Genomic DNA, 12,728 nt, shown 5'->3' with positions numbered 1-12,728 from the left:
AACTAATGCTGGGACAGAAATATCCCTTACTTTTGTCTCAGACACCCAACAGCCATCTATCCCATGCACCCATTTCATCTCACTGCAGTCTTTACCTGCACCTTTACACGCTCCTGATGCACATTCATCTGTCCCAGAACACTGTGGGAAAGTTGTTTGATGAATCTCTCAAATTTTACACTGTCCGTAAGCAATAAACCTATTACTACTCTTCTGATAGCAAGTCCATGACGAAACTCCTGTTCATTATTATTTTTGGCTTGGGTCACAGCATTACTTATGCATTGCTCCTTTTTACGTGCTTATTAGGACCACGAACTGAGGAGGAAAACCCTTTCCTCAGCGGAAGACTCAAAATTGGAGAATGTCCTCAGGGAGAAAACTGCGGCTTTTATGAATCCTTCTAAAATTCAAGTCTTACGCTGCAAAAAGGAAAACAGAGGGATGAACTTGGCTACTGCTTATCAAAAAATTAGTTCAAAGATGTCAGCTTGTCTTCTGCAGGATATCCCATTTCATCCGTTCATCTAGGGAAAGGCAGGACTGCAAGATTTGGCATTCTCACCTGGTAGGGTGAGGCCTGCTAGAAAGGCAGCAAGAAGGAACACTGCCAAGATCAGAAAACCTTACTGTCTGCTGTGCACCACCATTACGTCTGTGCAAACAAAGTTGATTTATGGTAGCATTTGTTTTTCTTCCTTCAGCACCATCCCTCGCTTACATCCTACTTCAGCTCCATTAAAATCAAGCAGAAATTTCCTGCTAACTTCAACAGGAGGAGGATCAGGCTAGTAATGATCTAGACACGGTAATGGATACAAAAACTCCTGTAACTTGCATAAATGGAAGTACTTTTGCTAAGGAGCATTGAACGCTCTAGAAACATTGAGTGAATCTCTCGTTTTATGCTCCTTTCCCCTTCTTATCTTACTCAGTCTTTCAGATGCAATCCTGTACATGATCTAATCTAACTGGTTGCATCTTTACAAAACTTACATTGCTATTTCTATATCATTTTATTTCTAGCATGCTACAAAACACCTAAAACACTTCTTGTGCACAATGCAGGTAAAATAGAGCGTATATGTGTTCTATGCCATAGAAAACAAGTACTGCTTGGACTTCACACATTTAGGAAATGATCCAAGAACTGCTTATCTTCATGAAAATGCAATCTGTGTAATGCTTCTAAGGTCAGGAAGAATAGTTTTTGAGAGGAACTATGACTTTGTTATATTTATACCAACAGCAGTGTTTCTGATTGTTTAAATAATTAAAAGCATTGATAGGTAGTACCTATTCCTCATTTTAAAAACCTCTGTACTGGGGCAAACTTATAACATTTATTCTACACGCCATATCAGGCTTGTTTCAGCATTTACTATATTATTACCAGCATGCTATGATCCACTCAGTTGAGCTGAGTGCCTTTTTTATATACCATGCCAGTTTATATACCATATAAAAGCTTTTTGGAAAAGCAGAAGTGAATGTGCATAGCATGCTTATTTTCTGCTTTCTTGTGCTTTTTTGCTGTTGTTTCATTTGCAAATCTTTCCTTTCCTTTTCTGCACTTAACACGTTCAAATTCAGAATAGTACAGTGCTACACTGATATAATTTGTCTGAAGGACTGACTTGTTGACTGTGAAACTACCAAAGATTCATCTCACTGTTGTGCTATCAAATGTGCAAGTATTATCAAACCACAAATGACCACTATGTTCCTACTATGCATTTTCCCCTCCTGCTCCAAGGACTCCCTTGAAAACAAGGGTAGAAAACTGTTAAAATTGCATAACACATTTCTACTATTTTTTCTTTTTAAATCAGGCTTTTTGAATTAAACAAAAAACAAACAAACAAACAAACAAAAAACACAACCAAACGAAAAAACATTATTTCTTCTGAAAACATGAGGTGTACCACTGAGATAAATCAGGAACTTTTTGATGCAAATAGGGGACAATCAGTTATTTTCAGGAGCTCAGGGCCCACTTTCTTCATGCACCAGAGGAGGCAGGTACTGACAGCATACAAAGACTGAAGCAGTGTCAAGACCAAGAGGTACTGTTTGTTGCATTGATCTGACCAGCTTTCAAAAAACACTTGCTTTCCCCCCCCCCCCCATCAATCAGGACAATACAACCTCTCAATATTGACACTGAAAAATTGAGCTCTGAGTAGAAATTTATTAAAAAAAAAAAAAAAAAAAAAAAAAAAAAAAAAACAGCGAAGAAAAGGGACTTTGACAACTTTAGAGGATTGCAGAGACTAAGGAGCTCTGTTTTACTTTGTTGGATTCTCATTGCTTCCTCCCCTCATGCCACTGGCAAGAGCATAATACAATAAAGACTATTGTGGGTGGAAAAAGCTAAGGTAAACTCAACAGGATTCAACTACCACGGACTTGCAAGGTTCAGAGCAGTTCCACAAACCAACACCACAACGGTGGTTACAGTCTCAAACTGATGCACATCATTGGGCACAGCTAACCTGAGATGAGTGCAGTTCTATGTGGGTAGCTTCCTGATAGTTCCTGCACAGCAGATCTTGCACCACCAGAAGAGGCTCAGAGGAGCTAACCTGCTTTCAGAGCCTATCCTTTAGATAAGGAAGATTTTTAGACATGCCTAAGAATAGATGTCCTGAAGATTGACATTTGTCTTCTGGCTGAAATACCATCCTGAAAGCAGCTTCCCTTTAAAAAAGGTGCTGCCAATTCAACAAGAAACAATATTAGCATAAAATTTTAGTGTTTTTTTTTGTTTTGTTTTGTTTTAAACACCACATTGCTTTTTAGGATGGATACAAAACTTAACTGACTATCATACAATCTAGGCAATTCACCCTTCCTTAAGTACCTCTGATTTTTGACAATACCCATTTGGACACTCTGATAGCTATCAATGGCACTAGCAGCATTCTTTATCTTGGCAAGTCCAGAAAGCTAAATCATACCTCATGCCAAAGACCAGTACAAGATTTAAGAATACAGCTACTGTAGAAACCTAGAACAGGAAGAAGCCTTAACAAGGAGCAAGATGTTTTCCACTGCATTAAATGCCACCATAACATAGGTCTATACATTACATCTGTACATTAGGCATTCAGGGATGCAGATGCTTTAGATCTAACAAACTTTAGAACCAGTCATGCTATACGATTTGGTCCCCAACCCCTGAGCATACTGAACATAACATTATCACCAAGAACAATGCTTCACACTTTGGCTGTCTCTGGAAACTTTATAATCCAACTCTCAGCTTCAGTATTTTCTTGCTATCCAGCCACAAAACTTTCTACCATCTCCTTGGATAGGTACATCGGGTGCTTTGAAAACAATTCCCACCCATTTGCTTTGAGAACTTCAGTTAACACAGCAGCTGTATAGTGGCTACTCTTTCTTCACTGGCTCTGAAATAAATATCCAAAGCAAGAAATCTACATTTATCTTAACCAAGCTAGTAACAAGAAAACACAGTTATGTTTGGGAGCTCATTAGCAAAAAGCACAGACATACAGACATTCCCTTACACAAAACCTCTTTCACCAGCATCAGATACAGAATATTTTCTGCATTTGTCACCTTTCAGGTCTGAGTTTCCAGCACGCTCCTTGTTATACGCAATTAGCCCCATGCCAAGGCTTGGTACATTTCCTAATAAATCCCTGACCACATTCGCTTCAGGCTTGGCAGCTCTGGAAAGGCTCCATTCATCAGGGCAGCGCTGAGCTGTGGGAGTTACCACACCGCACCGCACACTCGCCGAATTCCAGCACACTGCAGATTTCAGCAGCCCTCCCTCCCGCCCTCCCTCCTTCCCACCCTCACCATTTCAAGCAGCCTGACATATGACTGTGATTAAGTAGGACAGGAAAAAGCCCCAATCAACTTTTCTCTTTTTCATCTCTTTCTACCTCTTTTCCCTTCAGACACCCTCTCACCTTAAATAAAAAATCTCCCTTCTCTCCCAGCATTGCATGTTAGTTAGCAATCGATGATTATTATTTTTCTGCCCTGTATTTAAAACAGTACCCATCTGTTACTTGCAGGATGGCCGTCTCTCCTTCTCAGATTTCTTCGGTTTCAGCGCAGCAGCCTCACCGGCTCCAGGCAGGAAAGCTCTCCGTGTGGCACCGGAGAAGATCGGCTGGACCAACAGCAGCAGGAGCCACCACTGGCCGTGAAGCTGTATGCTCACAGACAGAGCAAACAGAGCAAGATTCACGGGTTTCCAGATGTCACCTTTCAGCCTTCAGATACCTATGATGACAAGGGGCCTGAGAGGCAACAGACGAGCCTCACTTATGGTAGCACAAATGAGAGGACAAGAGGGAAAATAACCATCTCCACTGTGTGCCTAATGGGCTTATTTTCTTCACCTTGCACTGAAGGCAGCAGGGTCATCCATTTTGGGAATGCAAAAAAAGCCATTAAGAAATGAGAAGAGAAATGGGTAAAGAGGCCTTAGTAGCAATATTGCAACTAGAACTCAAATAAGCTTTTCTTTTAATTAAGAAAGGGTAAAAAACCTTTCTGGTAATTCATTACCTTACAGAACAGAAGGGAACCCCAGCTGCTGCAATGGCAGTTCAGTGAAGGTCACCCATCCAACGCCTTCTGGTAATGCCAGAGCAGCTTTGTGTGTGTTTCAAGCCCCCTTTTCAGCTCCAAGTATGCTTTCTCAATGCTCCATCTTCTTTCTCAAAAGTTTGCACCCTTCTGCTTACAGAACCACCACAGAAATCACCAGGACACCTCTGAACTGTGACACTTCTGCTATCCCTCCTTGTCAGGCAAGACATTGGCAAAACAACATCTAGAGGGAAAAAGTTAATGACCAAAGAAAATCCATAGCTCAGACTACAGGCAGCATGCAAGGAATAACACTCTATTATCAGGCCAAGTTTTCTGCAGGTCTGTTTCACTTCTGGAGCTCCCTCTTGCAGGATCCATCCTTCCCAGAGCGCCTTCTCTCCAGGAAGGCTATTCTTGCCAAAGCCTGCATCCAGATTACAACATCCCCTTTTCAAGGTGATAAAGTGTAAAGTCATGCCACAGCTGACTATACCCAAAGGCAAAACCTAATGAGAAACTAAAAGAGAAATTAAAACAGAAGTTTATCTAATTACTATCTTTGCCTTGTTAACCTAGCCAAAACACTAACTTAAATATGCATCCTAATTTCATGTCATCACCTTGCTTGCCTGGAGCCACTGAAAAATACCAGAATCCACAGTGAGATTTCCTGGCATTTCCCCTTCCTCTCCCCCCCCATTTTTGACTGAACCCAAGACTTCAAAAACAGTAAAACTGCCTATGTGCCCACAGCGAGGTGCCCCGCACCCCAGTTCAGCTCGCTGCAATGAGGACACGACTCCACCAGTCTGAGAACCCGATTACCTGTTTGCAAGGTTCCTGTCCACATCAACACAAAGCCCCTATCTGTTGGGATCAAAAGCTGGAAGCACATTTAATAAGGCAACAATGCTAAATGCACAAGTTACCTTGAAAGGTCTGCCAGGAGTTCTTACGCACCTCTCTCCTGACCACTCCATAGCCGTGTACACACAGCACCAGGACACAACACTACGTCAGCACCCTCAAAAGCCCTTGGCAAGTACAGAGGGAGGTATATGAAGTTCTACCAAGTTACTGAAGGCATCCAGCAGACACAGGCTGTGTCGTTGTTAATAAAAATGAGAAAAAATGGAATACGAGTTTCTGCAGCTTGCTCTTATCATCAGCTATTAGTCTTGCTTCTAAGTCTACCAAACCTGTCACAGATGGCAGGGAAGGGGAGATGTTTTACACAAGTATGAATGGTACCAGCCTTACGAAGAGGCAGAAAGCTCGACTTTCCCTGAAAGTCCAATCCATCTGGTTTTACAAATACATACACTTAACTTTAATCTAAGCACTATTTACAAAAATACATACAGACATAAAAGAGTATAATAAATTAATAGCTCACAAGAGGCAACAATGACTAATGACAGATCTTACTCTCCTTTCCGAAGGGCTGGCTCAAGGGAACACGGCAGATAAAATTACCTAGGTTGACTCTCTGTTTCTGTTAAACACAAACTTTGGTATATTCTGAACTGTCTGTATGATGTTTCCCAGCTGGAAGACATAAGCTTTCCTAAACAATTCAGAACTTTAACGTGACCTTACAGCCGTCCTCTTCTTCCATCCAGCCAAGGGATATGCTTGTTAGTTTATACAGGGTTTATCTTATCCATCAAATTCCCCTGCTCCAACACTGCCATTGCCTACTTGTGGTCATACTGTCAATAGAGCCTGCAAAATCCTCTCCCATAATCTGATTCATGTTTATGGGCAACAGTCAGTAAAGCTGTAAAAAACAGTTATACAAAACCCTTCATGAGTAGTTACTGGGTGAATAAAAGGGTCCAAAGTAGACAAATATGCTCTATAAATTGCTTTAAATCCATATGCTTGGCCTGTATTTCTTTGATGAAAATTGTCACTGGTGATTATTTGGTGCTGCCAAATTTGTAAATATAAATGAGGACTGTTATCAGACTATTACCTGAGCAAGGGCTTCAAGTTCAGAGTCAAACCAAGACTACACTCTGAAATTCTTGACACTGCTGCAGCCTGTATGGAGAGCTTGCTTCCCATGTATTTATTGATAGCATGTTATAAAACTGAGATGCGAAAGCGCTGTTTTATCTCTAGGACAAATAAAACAGACTGGCATTTCACCAGAGCTTTTCACCTCCTCTATCTCACGTCGCAGGGATCACTTACTAAAATCTGCATAGGATTTTCTCTGTACACTGTACCCTCGACTGTAATGTGGAATAAATGTGTGTGCCTATGCACATGTGATTGAAACATGACAATTATTTTCTCCTCTCAATTTTCCTCTTTCTCCCCAAATTGGCAATTCCAACATATTTCCCAGGTGATCACCTTTTTTCTTAGAGCTGAACTGTTTTGATCATTCTGCATTCACAGAATCACAGAATCACAGAATTTTCTAGGTTGGAAGAGACCTCAAGGTCATCGAGTCCAACCTCTGACCTAACGCTAACAGTCCCCACTAAACCATTTCCCTAAGCTTTACATCTAAATGTCTTTTAAAGACCTCCAGGGATGGTGACTCCACCACTTCCCTGGGCAGCCTGTTCCAGTGCCTCACAACCCTTTCAGTGAAGAAGTTCTTCCTAACATCTAACCTAAAACTCCCCTGGCTCAGCTTAAGCCCATTCCCCCTCGTCCTGTCACCAGGCACGTGGGAGAACAGGCCAACCCCCACCTCGCTACAGCCTCCCTTGAGGTACCTATATAGAGCGATAAGGTCGCCCCTGAGCCTCCTCTTCTCCAGGCTGAACAAGCCCAGCTCCCTCAGCCGCTCCTCGTAGGACTTGTTCTCCAGGCCCCTCACCAGCTTCGTCGCCCTTCTCTGCACCCGCTCAAGCACCTCCATGTCCTTCTTGTAGCGAGGGGCCCAAACCTGAACACAGTACTCGAGGTGCAGCCTCACCAGAGCTGAGTGCAGGGGGACGATCACCTCCCTAGCATTTCCCTTCAACAAACTTCACCAATCCCACATCTACTAAAAGCAGCCCACAAACTTACTGAAATTTGAAAACACTAATATTAAAATATGAAACAAAAGCAAAGGAGAAAACTTTTAATCCTTTGTTAATAGCATTTCCTAATGTGAAATATTACTGCATCAACATCTGTTTTGAGGACGCAATTCCACAAACATGTACTTCATTAAGTCCAGTACTCCCTGTCCAATTACACACTAAGACATTTGTCTTTCACCATGTTCAGCTACAAGTTCCAGAGTCTGAGTTGCATTATACCATGACACCAGTTATATTAATGAATATATAAAATAAATATATAAAATATATATAAAAATAACAGATCATGCCACAGAATGCTGATAAATTCCCATTTTAAAAGTATCATTTTAGCTGATACTGTAACTTCTGTTTATGAAAAATGATTAAATCACAAATAGACATGACAAGTAAGAGGACAAGTTTGGTGTTGGAGGAGAGGTTGTGGGAAGGGAGAAAAGAAAGCTGCCCATCATTAAGAAGTGAGCATAGCAACCCTTCCTGCAACAAGAAGAAAATATCTCAAAACTGTACTCTGACAACTACTAGCTGTCAGATAAGTCTGATTTACTTCAATACTGTTCAAATACTTAATCAAATTAATATTTAGTCTGTAATAAAAATAATCATAAGCTGTGGTTCTCTGAAATGCTAACTGCAGTTTCATGCTGCCCAGTACCCTACAATGGTAGAGAAGCCTCATAATACAAGAAAGCAGAGCTGGTGCAAAGTCATTCGGATGCTACAAACACATTTTAAAATTTCTGAAAAAGTAATTTTATCTTGCTAGAGTTTATGCCAGATCAGGTATCATCCTTCTTCCTGCAGCTGGTACAAGGCTGCTATAAATACCTCATCGTGTGATCCGGAAAAGCCAACAAAAATGCGAATCAATTCTCACATCTGCCCTGGTTCAAATTCATATCACTTGCGGCCATGAGGCTGGGCACAGATGTATTGACAAATACTGATGACACAGACTCAGTGTACAGATGCTGCTCAACTCTTTTTACCACCAAATGTTCAGTTACCAATACCCGGGATCAACACAATGAATTCCACGTGCGGAAGTGGGATTTTCAGCTACAATATTCACAGAATAGTTAAGGATGGCCTCTGGTCCAAACCCCCTGCTTAAGCAGGGCCACCCAGAGCAGGCTGCCCAAGACCACATCCAGGAGGCTTTTAAAGACCTCCAAGGAGGGAGACACCACAGGCCCTTGGGGCAACCCTTGCCAGTGCTCCATCACCCACATGGCACAGAAGTACTGCCTGGTGTTCAGGGGGAGGTTCTTGTTTTCCAGTTTTCAAGATGGAGCCAGGCTCATTTCAGTCCTGGATAATAATTGCTGAAAATTTAAAAACATTTTGACATCACACGATCAACATCTTTTGGCTAGCGTTAAAGTTTTTGAGCCAATAGGAAATTTCCAATTGACTTCAGTGGTGTGTGGATTGGGCCTTTAACCTCCTACCTGTAGCTCATTTGGCTCCAGCTTAGACTTGACAAAATCCTGCCAACTTCCCCGCGTCACTTCATAATAAACTGTGTTTTAACTGAAACTAACTGAAAGCTGGAGCTTTTGATGAGTGTTTGCAATTACAATTTCATTTCCCTTCGTCCACTGCACACACAAGTGCCGTAAATCTCTATCATTTTAAATAAGGATTTCAAGGGTAATTTTGGCAGCCAAATAGGAGCATGCATCATGTTTGAAGTACTGTATAATCCTTTTCTCTCTCTCTCTTTTTTTTTTTTTTTTCTGAAGCTGTTGGACACAAATCTCGAAGCCTCGAACAAGCTCAATGCTCACCTATCTCAGATGACATTTTAATTGTAGCTTTTAACTGCACATAGACTATAGACTAATGGAAGAAAATTGGATAGGAAATTCTTTGAGTATATATTCAGATGGTGTCTTTACTGAGAATTTCCTTTGCACTACTGAACTTTCTACGAATGTGACATCTATAAATATGATTAAAGGCAACTGGAACAAAAGCCTTTAAAAATAAACTTAATGGATTTCAGTTTTTTTGAAAATTTATTTGCAGCTTTATAAGCATTTAAAATCCACATATAATTTCAGAATTCATAGCAGTATGGAAACAGCTTCCTAGGTCTCTGTTTCTGCCACCTCCAATTGCTTAAAGTTTTTTCATTCTGTCCTAAGATCCAGAGCATGCATATTTGTGTGTATCTTTTTATTATCAGAGCTAGAAATTGTCATAGGAATGACTGGTGGTTTGATTTTTTTTTCCTCTCCTTTCAGCCATCAACAAATTTATTCTCTCACAGCCAATGTTATTACCCTCATAAAAGATGTTCTCTAGGTGGTCTTCATACGCAAAGTCTTACTGACAGTATTTACATTTGTGAAAACATTTTAAAAGCACCAAAGGATGGTCGTGCAAAAAGGGAACCAGAATTCCCACACTTAGAAGCTGTATGAAGCTAAAAGTGAGAAATGGCCCTGAGGCTCTCTCCACATGGTACCACGTTTGTTAAGGTCCTTCCTTCTTTTCCTTTGTAGCAGTAGCATTTGTGTGTGTTTCAGTTCATGTGCCTACAATCACTAGAAATACACACTGAATAACTGTATCCATAGGCTTTGTTTGTTTGCTGATGTTTTAAAAATGTAAGGCTTTGTTTTGAGATTTGTATCACTGCTGCTGCCTTGAGACTATTGAGACTACATGCAGTTTCTTTCACCGTTGACAAAATAAATGACACTCTGTTGTTGTGCCCTTGCAATAATCACTATATTAAATTTTTATTGCAAATGATGACATTTATAATAAACATAAGTGGCTAAATGCAGCCAAAAAACCATTCAAGTCAGAAAAGTAGGAATTAAGGAAGGCAGATGTAATAAAGGCTATAAAGACTCCATGGAACTCTATTAATTCCCATTTATCTAAGTCAATGTTCAAGAAACGTAAGCTCAGTACCTAAACACAAAAACTGCTAGGCAGCTTAGAGGCATAAAAAATGAAATCCAAATACAATTGGAAGACACGCTCTGCAGGTAACATACAGGACATTACATGCATAAATATTTTAGCATTAAAATTACAGAAAACACGTACAAATACTTGGCTAACTATTTAAAGCAAAATATCAATTTGAAGATGAAGGCCATTGAAGATTTTGATGTCCAGTTATCAATAGCATTCTTTTTCGGAGAAAAATGGTGAAACTGAATTTACTTTCTAAAACTTCACTGACACTACACCTCATACATCTTGTTGCAAAGGCTGAAAGGCAGACCTTTAGGAACTGAAACTGCAACGTTATGGTCATAGCATGCAACCAGCTACACTAACAGCAAAATAACACCATAAAGGAGAATGCCAGCAATGGTGCTCAGCCACCCACTGCCATCAGCGGGTGTCTTTCTGCTGACCTTGGTGAGGATGTGGCATGTGTAACCCCCTGCCGCAGGCGGTTCTCAAGCTTAGGAGGCAAACTTGAAACCTGCACTCCACAATTTAAAACACACATTTGCTGATGGGAAATGTAAATATGAAGGCATACGTGTTAGAGCAGAGAGCAGTAAGAGCAGCGACTCGTACTTCTGTCTAAAGACTAAGGTTCGGAATCAAGTTTTAGACTATACTGGAAACTTGACTGCCAGTATTAAAATATTGTAGATCAGTACAAAATAACTCCACGTAGAAGCCTGACCTGAATACTTAAAATAATTCCTCTCCTTAACCCACTAAATTATTCTCATTGGGGCAATATTTCTTCACTCAAAGAGAAAGTTAAAAATCAAATTTTTCACTGAAGCCATAAAGCTGGTATTTATTTATTTTTACAAAAAAAAAAAATAAATAATAATGTTAAGAAAGTTATCTAGAACTCCGTGAAAAAAAAAAATAAATCTAAATGCATTTTACGATAGTCTACAAAGCCAAAAAGTAACGTGAGTTCTCCAGACTGAAAGACTGGAATATAGATGTGGATGTAAGAAACTAGTTCATTCCCAAAAGATTTGGGATCTCTTTATAGCAGAAATTAAGGAAATTGCCATAAGGTCTGGTATCTTAAAAAAAGCACACACACCATTTAATACAGCTTAGGTTTTTTGTTTGTTTTTTTGCTTTGTAATTTAAGTTACCTTGGCTTCCCAACTATAATATCCTATTCTGAGCAGGAATTGAAATCTTAGAAGTTCATATGAAGTTACAGTCCTAAATCCCACTACCTCTATTGAAAAATTAGTGTTTAATTCTGTAAGGCCTTTTGAAAAACATCTAGAAATAAAGATGTAAGTATTTACACCAGATGCACTAGATTTCAAATATGGCTGAATAACTTATTCCAGAATTGTACAAAGTAAGGCACTTGAATCTAAAACATGATACACTGCCTGATGAAGGATTAGTTATTTGATCCTAAAAAAATCAACCCAGGGAATGCAAAAAGTCTGGTTCTTTCCTAGATGTACTTACATGTCTCAAAGCGTTTAGGAAAGGTTTTGTATCTGCACTACAGAAATTAGCTGCAAGCTACAGAATAACCACACCAAAATCAGCTTTTTCCTCCCCAAAGTTGATACTTGTCTTAAAACCAGGAAACAGAGTAATACAAAAAGATGAACACAGATTTATTTAACAAGTACCTTAAAGAATTGAAGCAGGCTGAAGTTCACCATTCTGGACTCATTACTGCCAAACTCATGCTATTTGTTTAATCTTTGCTAGTTAAAGAAGTAAATACTAATTAGCCAATAAAAGCTTACTGTTCTCTGCCAATGCTTTTGGGATACATTTGCTATCTGTAAGTTGTATTGATATTGCTAGTACTATTTAAAAAAGGCCACACCGTATTATACCTTGTATAAGAAAGACCCAAGGGCTGCAGGGCATTGTCGTTGTCAAAGATTTATTTCCTCTCAAGTCATGCCAAGATACCTGTCACAGAACTGGTGTGAGTCACCAAGCATGTGAATCTGGTCATTAAAAAAACCTTTGTCTATAATTTCTAAACAACTTTACTGATTCACATATAGGCTGATATCACAAACTTCACTTTGACTTATTTGTACATGGTGCCCTTCCCATGTTCTGACAGCAGTCACTTGCTCAAGCCATTGAAACAGGAGAGAAAAA

At 39.9% G+C, this 12,728-nt stretch overlaps 1 protein-coding gene across 12 annotated transcripts in view; it reads right to left on the bottom strand.

Moving 5' to 3' along the window:
- BMPR1B (bone morphogenetic protein receptor type 1B) overlaps positions 1-12,728 on the bottom strand; it is a 260,808-nt gene that overhangs the window by 178,282 nt on the left and 69,798 nt on the right. The window contains exon 1 of one of the 12 annotated variants that reach the window (XM_084516967.1): positions 5,407-5,457. The exons of the other annotated variants lie outside the window; for them this stretch is intronic. The gene's annotated coding sequence lies outside the window, so the exon portion shown is untranslated. Of the gene's footprint in view, positions 1-5,406; positions 5,458-12,728 lie in introns of those variants that run through there. 12 annotated transcript variants of the gene reach the window in all.

The sequence above is a fragment of the Aythya ferina genome (assembly GCF_964211825.1).
Source record: "Aythya ferina genome assembly, chromosome: 4".
Lineage (NCBI taxonomy): Eukaryota > Metazoa > Chordata > Aves > Anseriformes > Anatidae > Aythya > Aythya ferina.
This window is presented reverse-complemented; position numbering and strand designations above follow the sequence as displayed.